Below are 19,511 nucleotides of genomic sequence, written 5' to 3' on the forward strand. Positions count from 1 at the left end.
CCCCTGCTTATTTAACTTACACTGGTGCCCCGCTTGACAACGATAATCCATTCCAGGAAAATCGCTGTTAAGCAAAATCATCGTCAATTGGAAAAACACATTGTAATGCATTGAAAACCGGTTAATGCATTCCAATGGGGAAATACCTCATCGTCCATTGAAGATCGCCCATAGAGAACCGCTGATCAGCTGTTTAAAATCGCTGTCTTCCGAAGCTTCTGTCTTGAAAACAGACATTTTCCGAAGGGAGGGAACCCATTTTGCGAAGGGAAGGCATTTTGCAGAGACATAAAAAACATCGTTTTGTGAACAAAAGGTTGGTGAAGTAAGCACCTAATCGACGTAAAGTGAAAAAAACCCTGTAGGAACCATTGTTTTGTGATTGCTATAGCGATCGCAAAAAAACTGATCGTCAAGCAATTTCATCATCAAGCGGGGCACCACTGTATATGCAGAATACATCACACAAAAGGCTTAAGTGGAGCAATCCCAAAATGGAATTAATACTGCAGGAAAAATTATCAACAACCTCAGATATGCAGAGGATACCACTCTGATGGCAGAAAGTGAGGAGGAATTAAAGAACCTCTTAGTGAGGGTGAAAGAGGAGAGCGCAAAAATGGTCTGGAGCTCAAAATAAAAAAAACGAAGATCATGTCCACTGGCCCCATCATCTCCTGGCAAATAGAAGGGGAAGATATGGAGGCAGTGACAGATTTTACCTTCTTGGGTTCCATGATCACTGCAGATGGTAAAAACAGCCATGAAATTAAAAGACACCTGCTTCTTGGGAGGAAAGCAATGACAAACCTACATACCATCTTTAAAAGCAAAGACATCACATTGCCGACAAAGGTCCACATAGTCCAAGCTATAGTTTTTCCAGTAGCGATTATCATGTTCCCCCATTGTCCCCTGTTTGTTTTCCCTCAAACACAGGACCACCACCCCTCCTGTCCTGACATAGGTTCCTGCCCTAGAGTTCCATATGAGGGACAAGCATGACGTGGGCATTCCACCACATTGATGTATGGAAGTGAGAGCTGGACCATGAAGAAGGCGGACTGCCGAAGAATTGATGCCTTTGAATTGTGGTGCTAGAGGAGACTCTTGAGTGTCCCCTGGACTGCAAGGAGAACAAACCTATCCATTTTGAAGGAAATCAAACCTAATTGCTCACTGGAAGGACAGATCCTGAAGCTGAGGCTCCAATACTTTGGCCATCTCATGAGAAGGGAAGCCCTCCTGGAAAAGACGCTGATGTTGGGAAAGAGTGAAGGCAAGAGGAGAAGTGGACGACAGAGGACGAGATGGTTGGACAGTGTCACTGAAGCTACCAACATGAACCTGACCCAACTCCAGGAGGCAGTGGAAGACAGGAGGGCCTAGAGTGCTCTGGTCCATGGGGTCATGAAGAGTCAGACACAATTTAATGACCAAGCAACAAAAGTAGGAAATCAGGTTATTTCTGATGGCTTTGAAACCCTTTTGAAAACCTGAACAGAAATGTGGGTAGAAATTAATTCAGTTACATATTGTCTAACCTTATAAAGAAAATGAGCCAGAAATAATAGGATTCTCCAGAGTATGTGCCTACATTGATGCCTTGCTCTAAGGATGTTCGAGTTTTTGGAACCTTGTGTATTTGTGAATGAGAGGCACCTTTCTGGGCTGTATGACTGTCAATCTATACAGCAGCAACCAGTCACTCCTTCTCTGCCTCTGAATTCAAAAAGAGCCATGCCTCTCTGCTAAGAGCTTTTTCCCTCTCTAGAGCCTGTTGGAAGTCATTTAATCTGTTGAGTCCTGTTGCTGAAAGCAGTCGGTCATATTTGTTAGCTTGCTGTTATCTGTTCAGTGTAAGTAATGAAACATTTTATTTTTTCTACTTCAAACATCTCAGAGTGAGTTATTGAAACTGTAAGTGCCAGTTGAAGAGTAAAAAAGAGTTGGACTAAACTGGGGAACTCAAAGCTATTCTGGTCTGTGACTTTAAACAAAATTCAAGACTGCAACAGAGTAATCTTTGGGAAAAGGTGTTAGATTACCTGGCAGCCACTTCATGGGAGTAGTGGCAGGGCACAGACAGCAGGTTTTCCTGGTGCTAAAGCAAAGCTGAAAACCACTCCCCTTCTTCTAATGTTGTTTTAGAAGAAGTTCTCTGTCTCATGGGACAGTAATCCCTTAAAGAAAGGTAGTTTCTAACTTTTTTTCATTTGTTCTAAATCTCCTGACAATGAGTTTTCTTGACTTACTCTATGTTCTGGCATTACTATTTTTCATATTAAATTCTCCATGCCATGTATAATTTTAATAAATCTCTATCAAAGCACAGAGAAAGAGAGACTTTTTCCTAAACTAAAAAAGCCACAGACATTCATCACTGGAAAGATGCTTTAATTCTGTAATCATTTTGGTTAACCTTTTCCACATGTTTTTAAATGCTGGGGTAACTGGAACTAATTTGCATGTTCTGAAGAACACTTGAAGACTCAGTGTGAGCAAAGGGATGATCCTGCCTCCATTGGCAGGTCCCTGTTTCCTTGTTCCCCAGCCACACTGCATGGAGTAGCAAGGTTTGGAGCAGGACTGTGATCAAATTAATAGAACATGAATAGAGTGCTATCCATATTCTGACCAGGTGTGCATTTTCTCATTTTGATCCCCCACAAATTCTTTCGAATGCTTAAATAGGTCTACAACTTATTCCCAGGGCAGCCAAACAATAGATTTGTCAATGGGCAAGAAATACTGGCATCTTCATTCTGGCTCACTTTCCTATTAACTTCTAGCATGGTATTTTTCAAAGCTGCCACCTGCAGAACAACTGTTTTCATTCAACTGTCCAGCATGACCTCTAGATCTTTCTGCTAGTTTGTGTCTACTAGCTCAAAGCCCATTGTTGTATGTGTAAAGTCTCCCCTTCCCGTTATGCAATGTTTTACATATACTTATGTTGAACGATGTTTTCCATTCAGTGACCAATGCCTCAGAAAGGAGAGACCTCTTTCGCACCTTTGCAGAAAAAGCTCTGGTTTTCAGCATCTGCAATGTTTTGATGCCAGTAACCAATATGTTCACTAAACTATGCACCCTAGATGCCAGTTCATTTATGTATGAATGTACTAAAAATAAAACAGCAAGGAAGTGGGGTAGCAGTACAACCATGGTTAATCAATGAATTGACACAATTAGCTTCCCTGATGACACTGTTGATTAATAGTGGTGCCACCACTAAGAAAAGCCTGCATCCACTATCTACTACATGTAATCTCTGGAAAGGAAGGTATTCCAAGAAAAGTTTCTCATTGCAAGGAGGAACACTGACTGACCTCAAAATATCTTTATTATGAGAAGCCAAATAACGTTTTAGTGCAATGCCATGTGCATTGTTAATAACCACCATCTACACAGAAATAGGGTAAAGATTTTTGTGCAAATTATAGCTTAATTTTGAGGTATCATGCCTTTTTCAGCCCCCCCCCAGAGTGGATGATGATACCAATCTTTTCAGCTGGGAAAGAGGGAATCATTTTTATGCCTTCTGTTCATGTCTCCTCCTAATTGCAGCTTCCACTGCTGACTGAGGGGGGAAAGCAGTGCTCTGTCAATTGACAGATGGTGCTCCCAAGTGCAGCAGACCAGCTATGATAACTATTACAGTTTATACCAGGTAAGAAGACAGTCCAGAAAGATTAAGCCACACAAGACAGTTCCAATATGAAAATGACTATGTATCAAAAATAATTTTACATTTGGGCTTCCTTTATTACTCAAAAGGATAGATTTTTAGTGTTATTGGAGCAAAAAAAAAAAAAAAACCAAACAAACTGAGGCCTAGATACAAGTTCTTCTTGTCAGGAATTGTTGCTTTAATTCTTTCTCTCCAGGTAGAATAACAAGTCCTGATCTGAAAAAAAAAAAAGAGGAGGAGGAGGAGGAAGAAGAGGAAGAAGAGGAGGAAGCCTCTCAGAAATCAGGTCACAGTTTCCCCATTCCACCCATATTGTGCTGTTTCACAAAGTCCACTTCAAAGCGCTGCTAGTACAATTTCATTACATCACCATCTTGACTGAAATTCTGTTGTACCAGTAACTGTTGGAAGGGAATTGCTCTAAGTCAAGAAATCGCAGTAGGCATTAAATATTTTGTGCAAGCACAGCAAAAAGCATTCTACAAGCAAAATTGAAACAAAAAAAAATCATAACTATGAAACCAGACATCAGATCAGCACCAAATTTGGCAAAGATGTAGCAGAAAGTCAGATCTTGCTCTGTGTCATATTTGGAGACATTTGGGCTACTGGTTGTCAGGTTGTGGTTTTCTAAAATGTAATGCTGTTTTACCCCCATAAAGACACCAGTGACCATAAACTGCCATTTTAATAATTTCTGAGAATTCCAAAATAATTATTTGTATAGCATAGCATCCTGGCCAATCAGAATATGCATCCATTCAGTCCACAGGGTAACTGTAAGTCTCTCACTTTTAAACCTCCTGTGGTCTTTGGTGTAAAAGAAAGCATTTAACTCCTTCCTGGCCACACATTTCTAGCTATTGCTTGTGAAAATATTTACAATGCATTTTTAAGAAATATCAATATACAGGAGCTCACTCATTTAAGCTCTGAAATTTGTGTTCTTTCCCTTTGTGGTTTTGAATGCTCTCAAAGAATGTTCTACTTGATTTACTTATGAGTAAGTTTACCCAGTTTGCTGATAAGTTTTATAGATCCACTTGATTTCATATGATTTTTAGATGTTATCCTCCCTAAACCACTGTCAAATCATAGATCCTGTTTGCACCCACATACTGCACCATGGACATCATAAGTCCTTCAGCACCTGGCTTTGCAGTGGTCAAAAAGCTGATCCACAGATCCTCATGGATCCACATGATTTTTACACAGGATCACCCTCAAACCACTCTTCAAACATAGGCCCCATCTGTGCCCACAGACAAGAACACAGAAATTATTGGTCGCCCCCCAGCCTATGGCTCTGTAGTGAAGCACAATCATGGATATGCTGCATGAGTCCCCATGAATTTACTTGATTTTGATGTAGGATTAACCCCGAAACCACTGTCCAATCATAGGTCCCACTTCTGCCCACACACTAAAGCACAGAAATTGTATATCAATGGCAAAACAGCAACATAAGTCAGATGCATGTGGATCCACATATTGATATAGGATCATCCCCAAGACCCTGTCCACTCATAGGCCCCAGTTGTGTCCAGAGGTTACACCATAGAAATCATGGGTCCCCTGGAAAACCTTTAAAAGCAGATGGAGTTGGGTATCATCAGCACACAAAGCAATTGCTGCCTTTTAATAAGTGTGAATGGTAATGAAGAGAAGAGCGTATTTGTAAACCATCTTGACTGCTGCCATTGGTGCCATTTAGCCTGCCTTTTGCTATGTAAAGCTTAGCATCCTTTTTCCTGCTGGCAATGTGGGTACGATATTGTGCAGCAATATTGAGTCATTTCCTGGCTTATAGAATTATGGCTACAGAAGCACAATATCCCACCCTCATAAACAGGAGGGTGTTTTTTTTTTTTTAAGAACTGAATTATCCGAATTTGGTGCCCTGTTGCTAAGTCTCATTTGCTTTGCCTAGCCAGTCTCTGTAGCCTTGGGCAAGCTGCACAATCCCAGAGTGCTCCCAGAAGAAGGGCATGGTAAACCATGTCTGAGTATACTATATCTTGATAAACCTTGGAAATGGTTGCCATACATCATTATATAGCATCCAATTGTTATTATCTATGGTCCTGGATTCTGGACCAATTAAATTATTAAGATGTAGTCATTGTAGTCATCTAGGCATGATATAACTTAGTGATCTGTAACCCTGGACTGATCTACTTTCTATCCACAGCCAAGGCCAGATGCTCAAAAGAATTCCCAAACAGAACACCTGCATTGTTCACACATACCACACACCCATACCTACATACTTCAGTTTTGTCAGTTTCTCAGCACTTATGAGTATCATATTAAAAACATAGGTAACACATAATTTGCATACCTGGGGAGAAAATCTCTTTTTTTTTCATCCACAGGAACTGGGCCATTCTTGACTCTAACATAGACCCTTTGATTACTGCTTTTTAACCTCTAAAACGTCTGAAGTCGCTCCTTTTAAAAAATAATTTATGAGAATTCCAAAAGAACTATTTTCATTGCAAAGCATTTTGTTCAATCAAAGTGTGTCTCCACTCAGCACATAAGGTAGGTGTAAGTCTATCTTTTAATTCTTCAATGGCCTTCAGTGTAAAAGAAAGTGTTTATCTCCTTTTTGGCCACACATTCTTTTTTACTTGGTTTTATCATATTTTATTTGGTTTACTGTTGAGTGTGTTTACTCATTTTATTCATTAGTAGGATTACCCAGTTCACTCATAAGTTTACCCAGTTTACAGATCCACATGATTTCACATGATTTTAGATGTTATCCTCCCTAAATCATTGTTAGATCATAGATCCTATTTGCACCAACATGCTACACCACAGAAATCATGGGTTCCCCAAGTGCATGGCTTTGCAATTGTGCAAAAACATGGAGATGATGCATGGATCCAAATAATTTTTCTGAAGGATCACCCCCAAACCACTATCAAATCATAGGTCTCATCTCTGCCCACAGACTACAAGACAGAAATCATGGGTCCCCATGGCATAGCTTTGCAGTGGCACAAAACACCAAAGTCAGAGATGTTCATGGATTTTCAGGATTGTCATCAAACCAGTGTCCACTCATAGACCCCAGTTGTGCCCATAGGGTACATCATATAAATCATGGGTCCCCCAATGCATGGAGCTGGCCTCTTGGAAGTTCTTAAGCAGATGGAGTTGGGTGTTAGCAGCACACTGGTGGTACCAAACCACCAAATTCTGGACAGTTTCTTTCAGGTTTTCATGTATGGGAAATACATGTGAAATAGTATGTGGATAGAACTATGAGATGCTCCACAGGCTAATGGTTAAGGTGTTGAACAGGTGTCCCCGAGCACTGCTACCATTCACAAAGCGACATCCCACAAAACAGATTCTCAAAAGCTCACTCCCTTTTTTAATCAGTTCACCACTTCTCACCTAAACAGAAAGCAAGACCTTAAAAAGCAGATGGAGCTGGGTGTCATCAGCACACAAAGCAATTGTCAGGGCTGTTTATCAACAAGTGTGAATGGTAATGAGGAGAAGAGGGTATCTGTAAACCATTTTGACTGCTGCCATTGTTGCTGTCAACATTCAAGCTGCTATTTGCTGTGTAAAGCTTGGCATCCTTTTTCCTGTTGACAATGCAGGCACACTGTTGTGCAGCAATAATGGGCCATTTCTTGGCCTTTTGAATCATGAGTACAGAAGCACAATATCCCACCTTCATAATCAGAGGGTGTTTTTAAGAATTAAATTATGCTTATTTGATGACCTCACACTATTCACAATCTCTAACCTGAATCCTAGTTAATACGTTGGTCTCAAGGGAGAGAACTGAGTTCAAATCCACTTTTTCTTTCTCTGACAGAAGTGTTGAAGGGGTCAGTGTATTGATATAACTCCTTCATGAACTGTAGTTCTATTAAACCCATAAGAAAAGGGAATGGGAAGAAGCACACCATCTCCATCACCTACCAGTTATCATCAGTACCCTCTGCATACACAGAGTTAATTCATGTATTGGAACCTGATTTTCCTCAGGTTTCATTTACAAATCACTAGGGAAATTTGCTGTAGGTTCAAGGGTCTCTTTCTGAAATATGCTCTTTACATGTGGAGGGCAACAAAATACTGATGGGGTGATTGGAGGTCACTCACTCTTCTCCACTTTCCTAGCTTTATTGAATATATCAATAAAACGTTAGTGCTTGCAAATTCTAAGGCCAGAAAAATGTTGAGTTACACAATCACATAACATGGTCCAGACACTTGTCCTGAGGAAAATCAGGTTCCAATACATGTCTACTTTGTCTCTGGTTATGCAACTGCCAGCTTACAAAGCGCGCGCGCACACAAACCCCTTCTGCAATTAATCTTATGCACATGATTCTTCACAATAATTTTTGGCTTTACTTCTAATTCTGATAATTAATCTCTTGCAAAGTTTATTTGAAGTACAGGTGGAACACATACTTGCTCAGTCTAAAAACTGCTATTAATTTATTTTAAAGGTAAAGGTAAAGGTTCCCCTTGACAATTTTTGTCCAGTCGTGTCCGACTCTAGGGGGCGGTGCTCATCCCGCTCTTCAAGCCATAGAGCCAGGGTTTGTCCGAAGACAATCTTTCCGTGGTCACATGGCCAGTGTGATTTAGACACGGAACGCTGTTTACCTTCCCACCGAGGTGGTCCCTATTTATCTACTCGCATTTGCATGCTTTCGAACCGCTAGGTTGGCGGGAATTAATTTATTTTAAACAAAGCCAATCTGCTATGCAAAGACCAACTGTATGTATATGAACTCACCAATGTACAATTTAATCTCCTCCTTTTCCTTGCTGATTTCTTGCCACAATTACAGATATTTGGTCAATATTTCTCTACTCCCAGTCTTATGTCCCTCTCTTCATTCTCCATCTGTTGGCTTTATTCCCCTACATGAATACAGTCCATCAGACTCACACATGCCATTATCTATTGGCCAAAATAAAAACAGAAAAGGAAGAGGTCAGTTGGTCACCAATCCCTCACATAATGTTCTCCTGAGCTTCATCACTGTGTAACTTTCAGAGGAAAACATTTGGGCTGTAGAAGCAAGAGAAAATATATTTGCATGGAGGTCAGGTTGAAAACAGGCATATTACTTGAGACCACAGGTATGTCTGGCATAAGGGTGAATTTACTACCACTTCTCTTAAACTCAAGGATTTTGTTTTCTGAATCTTTGAACGTATTCCCATGTGAAGTTCTCAGCAGATCAATATGGGCAAAAACCCCCAGCAATGTTGTTGAAATTGCATGCTCTGAAAATCATCAAAGGCTACAGTGGTGTCAAAACTATTTTAATATTGACCATTATATACATTTCTACAAGTAGGAATTTCTTTGAATGCAGAATAGCTTCCACTGGCCTAACAAGAGGAGATGAAGAAACCTTTAAAAACTGTGGCTTTGATACATAAAAATTTGTGTTACTTATTTGTGGACTGATCTTAGGAGTAAATTAGGGTCCTGCCTTGGCTTTGGTCACATCCTGAATTCTGTACACTATCAAAATATCTCAGAGTGATTCCTATGAAATCTGGATCTCTAGTCTCATTGGGAGACATGGCATATTCTTGAGGTTACATGCAGCTTCCTTCTCACAAACTCACATGCATGGACATTGTTTAGAGTCTGCTTATACAAGTTGATTAGGTGGTGTACAAAATGTCCTTCAAGTATTATTCAGTTGTGTACATTCTCCACTCAGCTAGAGTTGAGTCTTACACATATAACCATGGAACATATCAAGAAAGGCCTTTGCCCACCCAGCCCAGAATAAACTGGCAAGAGACAGTAGTTGGGTTAAAACTGAGTCACAACTTTATTAACTATTTAAATCTAAATTCCTCTTTCACAACGGGGCCCACCATAGTGTGAGGTTTATCCAAATCTGGTACACCCTTTATCTCCAGACCATGCTAAAGCAGGGTGAGTTCCTGGCTCTGAATCATGCTGTCCTCTGTACAGCACATCTTCAGCCACCCCATTATAGGGATCCCCCCCACTGCCACAGCCTATCAAGCCTCCTGACCCTAGGTGGCCTACCGCATGAGAGGGCCCGTTAAAAACCGACCACCATCACAAGCCCTACTGGCTCCACCAAACAAAGAGATGGAATGTTTTACCCACATTGGGTGTCCTCCTGAAACTCACTCATACTCTTCCCTTGCACTACCTGCCATGGCCTGGGGCTATTTATAAACCCCAAGCACATCATCACCACCAAAAATTTCAGCCCTAAGGCCCCCTTGCAGGTCCCACAGAAAAAGATCCAACCCTGTATCAGACAAATAAACTCTGTTATCTCTGTACAACTCAGACTGCCAGACTCTTATATCTGGATGTTTTACCACTGACCCCAGGCTGGCCCTAATGGCCCTATCCACTTGACAATTCACAGTGCGCCTTGCACAGTTTATACATCTGGGGTCATACTCAGCCCACCATATCAGTCTTAGTATTATGCATCTCTCCAGAAACTTGACCTTAATAGCCCTCAAATCATCAATCACCTGTACAATAAGCAAGTTGCCCATTTTTTGAGCCACGTGATTTCCACCCTAGTGAACAACCAAAATATCAAGGTGCAGGTCTGGAGTACCCTGGGATGCCAGCTCAGAGAACCCATCCCAGATCATGCCTCTCTGTCTCCTCAACTCTAGAGTGGCCTGGACATCCAGGCCCAAATTATGACCCCAACCAGTCCAAAAAGCTTACTTCACTGCCCAATGAATGTAACTGTGGCCACACAACACAACTTGCAATTGGACCATTCTCAACTCCAAACTTGGAAAGCAAGAAGAGAGCACAACACCGGTATCTACTGTGGAAGTGAGCTTACATAGGTCTTGTACCTGTAAGAAGACCAACTTCATTATCTGCTCCTCACCATAATACAGAGCTGCTGCTGTAGATGCTGCACCAATGCAAAATGAATGGGTGCCAAATTTCCATTCCAGAATACTGTCAGGGTTCAATAGAAAAGGCACCAGGACCCAGTCCAGAGCAGTGACCAACCAGCTAGGGTTTTGAGTCCAAACAGCAGCCAAGTAGAAGAATAACACAAATCATGCTCAGACAGTCCAGGAGTCAAAGCCAGGAGGAACAGTATCAAAGGAGCAGGGTCCATGGATGCAAGGAGAGGCAGGGCAGGAATAACAGGGTAAGCATACACTGCATGAACAAGGAGGCTGGCAGGCAAGTCAGGCACAACAAAGATGCAAGGCAGGCATAACAATACAGCTGAAGACCTTTGATGCTGAGGCAAGTTCTGGGAGGGAGAACCACTCCTTAAATAACCTTTCCCTCCAGGCCTTCAGGTGAGCCTCATGAGTGGCCCAGCAGCTGCCACACAGACCAGGGCCTGAGCCTGCAAACACCAGGCCACTCCTCGCTCAGGTTGGCCCTCATCCTGCAGCTCTCAGGGCAGTACAGGCCAGATCCTGACAAATATTGTGGTATTTAATTGCTATGGCAAAATAATTCCCCTGCTGCCATCCCACATACTTAACATAATACAAAATAGCCTTGACCGGACATAACTCCCCCACTGAATAACATCCTAAAACAATAACTTGGCCTTTTCCTGTCTAATCAATCTTAGATTGGCAAAGATGAATCATGACTTGGTCTTCAGATACCACAAAGTCATCCATCTGTAAAGCCATTTTAGAAAGGTTTCTAACTCACTAACCCTGAATGCCCCCCAAAAAATGCAAGGAGCGGCGCTGCCTTAAATAACCTAGCCTCATAAGGTAAAGGTAAAGGTTCCCCTTGACAATTTTTGTCCAGTCGTGTTTGACTCTAGGGGGCGGTGCTCATCCCCGTTTCTAAGCCATAGAGCCAGTGTTTTGTCCGAGGACAATCTTCCGTGGTCACATGGCCAGTGCGACTTAGACACGGAACGCTGTTACCTTCCCACCAAGGTGGTCCCTATTTATCTACTTGCATTTGCATGCTTTCGAACCACTAGGTTGGCAGGAGCTGGGACAAGCGACGGGCGCTCACTCCGTTGCATGGATTCGATCTTACGACTGCTTGGTCTTCTGACCCTGCAGCACAGGCTTCTGCGGTTTAGTCCGCAGTGCCACCACGTCCCTCATAAGGGTCCTTGCAAACCCTTACCCAAGCTTCTCCTAATTGAACTAATAATTTAGGAGACATGGGTGTGCATCTATCCTCCTGTTTTTCCCACTCTCTGCTCCAACCCTTGACCATTCTCCATATGCAGAAATCACTTGATGGATGAGGCCATCCCTGTGTTTGGCATAAAATACCAGGACTGACATCCTGCCTTGGATAGTGCAGGGGGCCAACCCCTTTTGATGAAGGTACACACCAAACTGCTGCAGATGTTCCACTGTCATGGGCCATGGTCAACCCAAACCTATCCTACTGCAAAAGGTAAAAAAATTATTCACAAGCAGCTACATAGTTGCGCCTGGTGCTGGGTGCCACAGCTAAACAGATGGCTCTGTTGGCTTCAATCCTCCAAGGTTCCATAACTCTTGTGGCAATACCTCTGGTTGAGCCTGTGCTTCCAGAGCCAACACTCTGAACCAGTGAATCTGTTGATGGGACAGGGCATCAGCCAGAACATTATTTTTGCCAGGCACATGGCAAGCCTGGAAAACTGGTACAGCTCAAACAGCACAGCGTAAAGGCTCATACCAAGCACATTACTCTCCTTGATCTCAATGAGAGTATGTTCTCCACATGTACCACCACCAGGTTGTCCAGAATGTGGAAGCAGAATTGGCCCAGATGTTTGCCCACAACCAGATCACCCCAACTATTGGGAAAAATTCCAAAAAGGTAAGATCCCGGGTGACTTCTGAGTCATGCCATTCCACTAGCCACACTCCCACACTATTTGCCCTGAAAATAAATACTGTAGCCTGATGACCCAGCTGCATTTGATTGGACCTCAAATTCTGCTCCCAAATGCACCTCTTCCCTCCAAAATGAAACACCATTAAAACTGTCAAGGAACCTCAACCAAACCCAAAAGTCCTTTTTCATCCCCATGGAGAGTCTCTGCCTATGGTGTGGCTTTAACAGCCCTCTCATGGCCTCACACAATCATCTAAGAGAAATCCTCCCCAGTGCAATTACCTTGCATGCGAGGTTGAAGTCCATCAACATCTTGCAAATCTTTCAATATAATCTTGGCATGGTGAAATACAGTGGTTCTTAACCTTGGGTTACTCAGGAGTTTTGGACTGCAACTCCCAGAAGCCTTCACCACCAACTGTGCTGGGTGGGAGTTGCAGTTCAAAAACATCCGAGTAACAAAGGTTAAGAACCACTGGTGTAATAGATTCTGGATTCAAATCCTGAGATCTATTAATTTACCTTACAGCAACCTACTGGATTGCTGAATGGTATCTCATTCAATCCCCAAGTAAATGATTACCATACATCACCTTTCTGTTTTTTCATTTGCTAAGGGAACTCCCAATTCCTTGGTCAGTGTCTGAAAAGCCTGCATGAAGCGTTTGCATTGCTTGGTTCCATGCTTCCCACAAAACAAAAAAATTATCTCAATAATGCACCACATGGGAGAGCCCCACCCTGCACTTAAGCATCCACTCCAAGAATGAACTGAACCACTCAAATGCAGCACAAAAGATGGAGCATCCCATTGGCATTGCCTTATCCATGTAATATAAACCTTCAAACCGAAACTCAAAACACTCAGGGTGAATGGGTATCAATCGAAACACAGACTTAATATTGCATTTTGCCACACTGTTGCCACAAGCCCTGACCATTTGAATGACTGCATTGAAGGATGTGTAGTGGCCCATGCATGGCTCCTGGGGAATCATGTCATTAACGTATTCCCCTGCTGGGTAGGACAAATGGTGAAGTAGCCAAAATTCACCAGAAGCCTTTTTGGGCGCCACTCCCAATGGGGAGACCCGCAATCTCAGTAAAAGTGGCTTGGAAAAAGACCTGACCACCCACTCTTCTGCCACTTCCTTCCTAATCTTTTCCCAAACAACCTCCTCCATACCCCTGACTGATTTCAATTTGCCAGTCAGAGTAGCAGCCCTCTCCCCCTGTACATCCTCAAGATACCTGGATGCTTCCTTATCTGAGTATCTAACTACTGTACCAGAACTGCAACTTCACAATGATCTCAGCATAGATTAGAAAACCTGGGATGCAGTTGGCCCAGCATCTCTCAGGTTTCTTCCTCCTAAATCTCTCCTTTCCCCTGTCTTCTTAGCACCTTTTTTCTCCTCAATTTTTCTATTTAGCAGTTAAAATACATCCATGTACTCTTCCCTTCAAAACTTTTTTGACTGTAGCTGAGAGAAGGGGGTTGTCCAGCAGCAGGGACTGGTTCCCATAAGGGAGAGCTCTTCAAGGTACCGAGTTATACCCAGTGTCCAGTATAGGGAGATAGTAGTGTCTCAATCCTTCCATAAAACCAGGGGTCTGACTAGGAAGGACCACTGTGCATAAGGCACTGTCCAAGGCTTCAAAGCTGGTCCAGGCACCACTGTAGTGGTTGTACCCCTCCCCTTGCTGCCAGGTGATGTTGTAACACTCAACTACACAAGAGCTGGTGGGCTTACCACCACCCCCATGGCCACATACATTCTACATGTGTAGTGTGTGGTGCAGCTACTGACTCACCTGGTGCCAGTATTGTTGCTACCATAGACTCCCCAGTAAGTCCCTCAGCTGCCTGCTGGCCAATGTCTGCCTGCACACCAGCAACTTCCACTTGCCTGCCAAACTCTACCGCCAAACCACAGCAACTCTCCTCAGCTCCTTCTGCTTCGTACATCTGGGTCCCTGCCACAGCTTGAGCCACGTGCTGTGCCCAATGCCATGCCAGGAGGTGTAGCTTCCTGGCTGCCAGGTGATGCAACTAATGATGTTATTTTTGAAGGACCGGGACACTCGCTGTCTAAAAGAGCAATGTGTGACATCACATCACCTAACTGTCTCAATTCTGCCATCCTGCAAGCCTTAGACTCCCTACGTGACCTCTTTGGCATAGCAGCACTGACTATATCCTTGGTTAGTGCCCTCTGTCTCTCACAACTTTCTCAACTTTGCAAGTATGGCACTATAGACAGGCTAATCCTCATTCTCTGACAAGGTGATTGCTGGGGGCAATCTACCTGGAGCTTTATGCTTAGCTGGCTGCTTGCCTTTTTAACTACTTTGTCCCTTCTTAGGCCCCATATTCAACTAACGCCAACCAGAATTATTCTCCTGCCTCTCCTGTCCCAATCCTATCAAGGCCCCCTGCTGTGATTGTGTCCTTGCTTCATTCCCCCCGTTTTTAAAAGTCAATTTAGTGCTGATTTTTTTAATTAGGTACTTTTAAAAAATTAATAAATCACACTCTCTTGGGACTGTGGGTGGTTGGGTATGTGGGTGTCTCACCATTAGGCTGGGGCCCACAGGGGAGTTCCCCTCCACTGAGGTCTCCTCTCTCTCTCTCTCTGCCTCTTTTCTTCTCTCTCTCTTTAAAATGCATTTATTTCTCATAATCTCTCTTTATTTATTTATTCTGTCTCCCTCTCCCCTTTCTCTCCCTCACCCTTTCTCTCTCTCTCTTATATCTTTTTTTAAAAATTCCAATTAAATAAATTGAAAAGGGGACACCAAGACCAATCACTATTTCCATCACTGAAAAGCCCCCCCAAAGGCTCAAGCCAGGGGATGTGCTGTTGTGCAACCCTGAATCCAAAGACACTCGGCCACACATGTGGTGGAAAGAAAAACCACATTCTCAGTCTTGCACAGCTTTCCCATTGATCAGCTGATCACAGAGAGAGGCTGGGCATGAGGGAAGCTGCCTTTTAAAAGCTCTGATTCCCAGCCCCTCCTGGAGTGCGATGTCATCAGTCTGTGTCACTATTCTCCGCGTGGGCAGACAAAGTGTCTCTGCCATGGCAGCTCCGCACCCTGTGGGACAATCCTTATGTTATTGAGCAAATAGCTCCAGAATCTTCCAGTTGGTCACTTGTACACCATGCAACTCCTTAGCCTCTAAATTCCACTTGGAATTGCAACAGTACTGCTCAGTCTCAGTCAAGATGCCTTCTCCACTCCTAGCATTCAATGCTTCAGTTAGGAAGATCACTGTTCTTGGCCCTAGAGGTGCTTCTGCTATTTCATCAACTGCCAATCCAATACCTCAAAATCCCTCCCAACTTGCAGGGCGATACAAGGTGTACTTAAATTTCACAAGGGAGGATGCTGGATTGCATGACTAGATGTAGCTAGTTATGCATCTCATGACCCCATTCTCCACACACACACAGCCCAGTGGATATCAGCCACCACAGTTTAGCCCCATTCAATGTAATCTCTTTGAGACAAGGAAGCAGAGCAGTAAACAGCATCACTGCTCATAAAGGTGACAGCAAGAAATGCAAAAGCTCGTTACTGGAACTCCTCTTGCCTCATATCATTGTTAACAGAACTGTTCCCTATAAGACATGCTGCATTAGGATTGATCATCTCTTGTGGGAGAAGGAGGGTTGAACTGGAGCAGTTGAACTGAAGGAATGAAATTCAGTTCAACTGCTCCATGAATGAAGCTGCTGTTGATAATGATAAAAACCCACTGCCTACAACAGGAATCAATTTATATCTATTTATAACTAAATGTAAAACCCTGAGGATAAGAAACTGACTGGTCTGATGAATTAAAGAGAAAACAGATTTCAGATTTAGAAATCATCATCAAAAATAAAGATGCACTTGTAAAAAAACCAAAAACACTCAGGGATTTTAAAAGATGGATTTACACACAGCCACCACTACGTCCTGAAGATTCTAGCCCATAAATACGGCTGCACGTTGAGTGTTAAAAGAGCTCTGACCTTTCCAAGAGACATAAATATGATTAACAATTCTTCTAAAAAGAAGCAATTTAATTTATGGCAATTTTAAGAAGACAAACAACACCCAGAGAGGGCCCTCTTAGAGAGGACTCTTCACAGGTCACAGAAAGAATCAAGTGAAGATTAAATATTTGCCTCCCAAATCTTTCTGAAAATAAGGCAATATGAATGGCTCTGTTCTAATATATTTGTTCTAATATATTACAGATTTGGTGTCCTATACTTCAGTGGTACTTGTTTTAAAATTTGATCCTTTCCACATGTAAGATCCTTTCAAGGTCCCATTACTATTCCTTTCTACAATACCTCAATAATTCTTTGATACTGCTCATCTGCTGTTGTTTCATTGTGAAGAGGCTGTCAACTAGCCAGAAAAACAAAGAAACAATCTGGCCTCCTTCTGTGCTCTGTATTCAGAAATCAATAGTGAAGTCTTCTGTTGTGTGATGACAAGCATTGTCACCTATATAATTACAGATTAATCCTATGCTATTAGTGGCATAAAAAAAAAGGTTTGCTAAAACCATTTGGCAACAGATTATTTAGCTATGCCTTATGCAAAGCGAAAATGAAATGATACAAAAGCATACTGGATTTAGACACAAAACCCAAGAGTGTTGTGCTCACAAGTTAGCAAACTTCCCTGTTTAGGCGTGTCTCCTCTCTCTGACCTCCCTCCCCAAGTCTGCCTTTAACATGGCTGCACTTTCATATGCCTTCTAAACAATTAATTTGTCAAGGTAAATTTAAAGGTCTGATCAGAATAAAGTATATTAATGAGCAGCCATGATGAACAGATGTGTAAAAACTGAGTCATGATGACTCAGCAGTGCTGACTCATGCATGATGCAACACATATTGTGATTGGACACAAGCAGATCTGTATGTGTATACAGTGGTGCCTCGCATAACGAGCACCCCATTTAATGACGAATCCGCATAGTGATTTGTTATTTGCGATCGCATTGCGATGTTCCATATGGGGAAAAATCGCTTTGCAATTTTTCCCCATAGGCCCCCGGCAGGTGCTTCGGAGCGGCCGCGGGGGAGGGTTCCCCTGCCATCGTTCCGAAGCGCTTCGGCCGGCCGGTGCTTTGGAACGACGGTGGGGGAGCCCACCCCCACGGTTGTTCCGAAGATCCCGCCACTCAGCTGGGTGAAGCTGGGAAGCCACCGCCACCACCGGGATTTAGCCCCAGCTTCCCCTTCGGAAGCTACCGCTGCTCAGCTGGGCTTCTCTGCTGGGAGGAGGGCCTCCAGGAACACCGGGGCCTTGCCCTGCCTCCCGGCTTTCCCCAAGCCACCCCTCACCCTGTCTCTGCCACGGCCGCTGGGCTTCGGAAGCGGCTTTTGAAGCCCAGCGGTGGCAGTGGAGACGGGGTTGAGGGGTGGCTCGGGCAGAGCTGGGAGGCAGGGCAAGGCCTGGATGTTCCCGGCGGCCCTCCTCCCAGCGACGGCGGCAGAGATGGGGGTGAGGGGTGGCTCGGGCAGAGCCGGGAGGCAGGGCAAGGCCCGGGTGTTCCCGGTGGCCCTCCTCCCAGCAGAGGCAGCAGAGACAGGGGTGAGGGGTGGCTCGGGCAGAGCCGGGAGGCAGGGCAAGGCCCGGGTGTTCCCAGCGGCCTTCCTCCCAGCGGCGGCAGCAGAGACGGGGGCGAGGGGTGGCTCGGGGAAAGCCGGGAGGCAGGGCAAGGCCCGGGTGTTCCGGCGGCCCTCCTCCTTAGCCCTCACTCGCCCACCGCCCAAGGACGTCCGGTGTCTCCCAGGCTGGCTGGCTGGCTGGCTGGCTGGCGGTGCTTTGCCATGATCGATTCCCTGCTTGGGGAACCAATCATGGCAAAGCAATGCTTTCTTAACTGCTGATTGGTGGTTTCAAAATGGCCGCCCACTGTTTTCTGGACAGATTCCTCACAAAATGGCCACCTCTATGGGGGATCTTTGCTGAATGGTGGGTTTTTGCCCCATAGGAACCCATTAAACAGGGTTTAATGCATTCTTATGGGTTTTTTGTTCCGTTTAGCGATGTTTCTGGATAGCGACATTAATTCTGGAATGGATTAACGTTGCTATGTGGGGCACCACTGTATATGTGTGAAACTGAACGATCTATCTTCCTGTCTGGTGATGAATGCTACATGTTATGCTGCCAGACTGAACTGCTGTAAATATTTTGAAAATGCACGTTGGTGGGGGAGAAGCTGTTGGTGTGTGTGTGAATTATTCTGGACTACCTGGACTGTTTAATACGCTGCTAAACCTGCTGTTCTTCCGCATTTATGCGCTAACATAATTTGATAAGGGATCTATCTGTTCCAGACAAGGGCTTAGTTTTCTAGATCAGATCAAAACACAAAGATTTTTCTGCCCAGTAAGAAAGCTAAACTGACCCGTGTTGAAAAGACAATTTCAGATTTCAACTGAGACAACTCTTCCTATTTTCTGTCACTCTATGGGCAGGCAAGGAATAGAGTCCAAGATGTGCCATGCAAATAGGGGCAGCCTCCTTTCTCGAAGAGTTAAGTGGAAAACCCTGATGACTACCCTGCCAACAAGTACTCCGCCTCCCATTCATAAAAACTTTACTAGGACATTTAATGTCCTTTCATAACAGGCAAGTCATTTATTAGTGTTCATGTATATATAACATAAAATCCTTATTCCACTGTAAATGGAAAGTGCCAAAGCAGGATTGCAGCTGAATGTTAAGACAAAAATCATGACTACAAAAGAACTACTGGACTTTAACACTGACAATGAAGAAATTGAAATAGAGATTTCGTATGCCTTGGTTCAATCATTAGTCCAAATGGAGACTACAGCCAAAAAAATAAGACGACCAGGACTAGGAAGGGTAGCAATGAACAAATTAGAAAAGATAATCAAGTATAAGAATGGGTCACTGGAGACCAAGACCAAGATCATCCAC

Source organism: Pogona vitticeps, chromosome 5, assembly GCF_051106095.1.
Source record: "Pogona vitticeps strain Pit_001003342236 chromosome 5, PviZW2.1, whole genome shotgun sequence".
NCBI classification, from domain to species: Eukaryota; Metazoa; Chordata; class Lepidosauria; order Squamata; family Agamidae; genus Pogona; species Pogona vitticeps.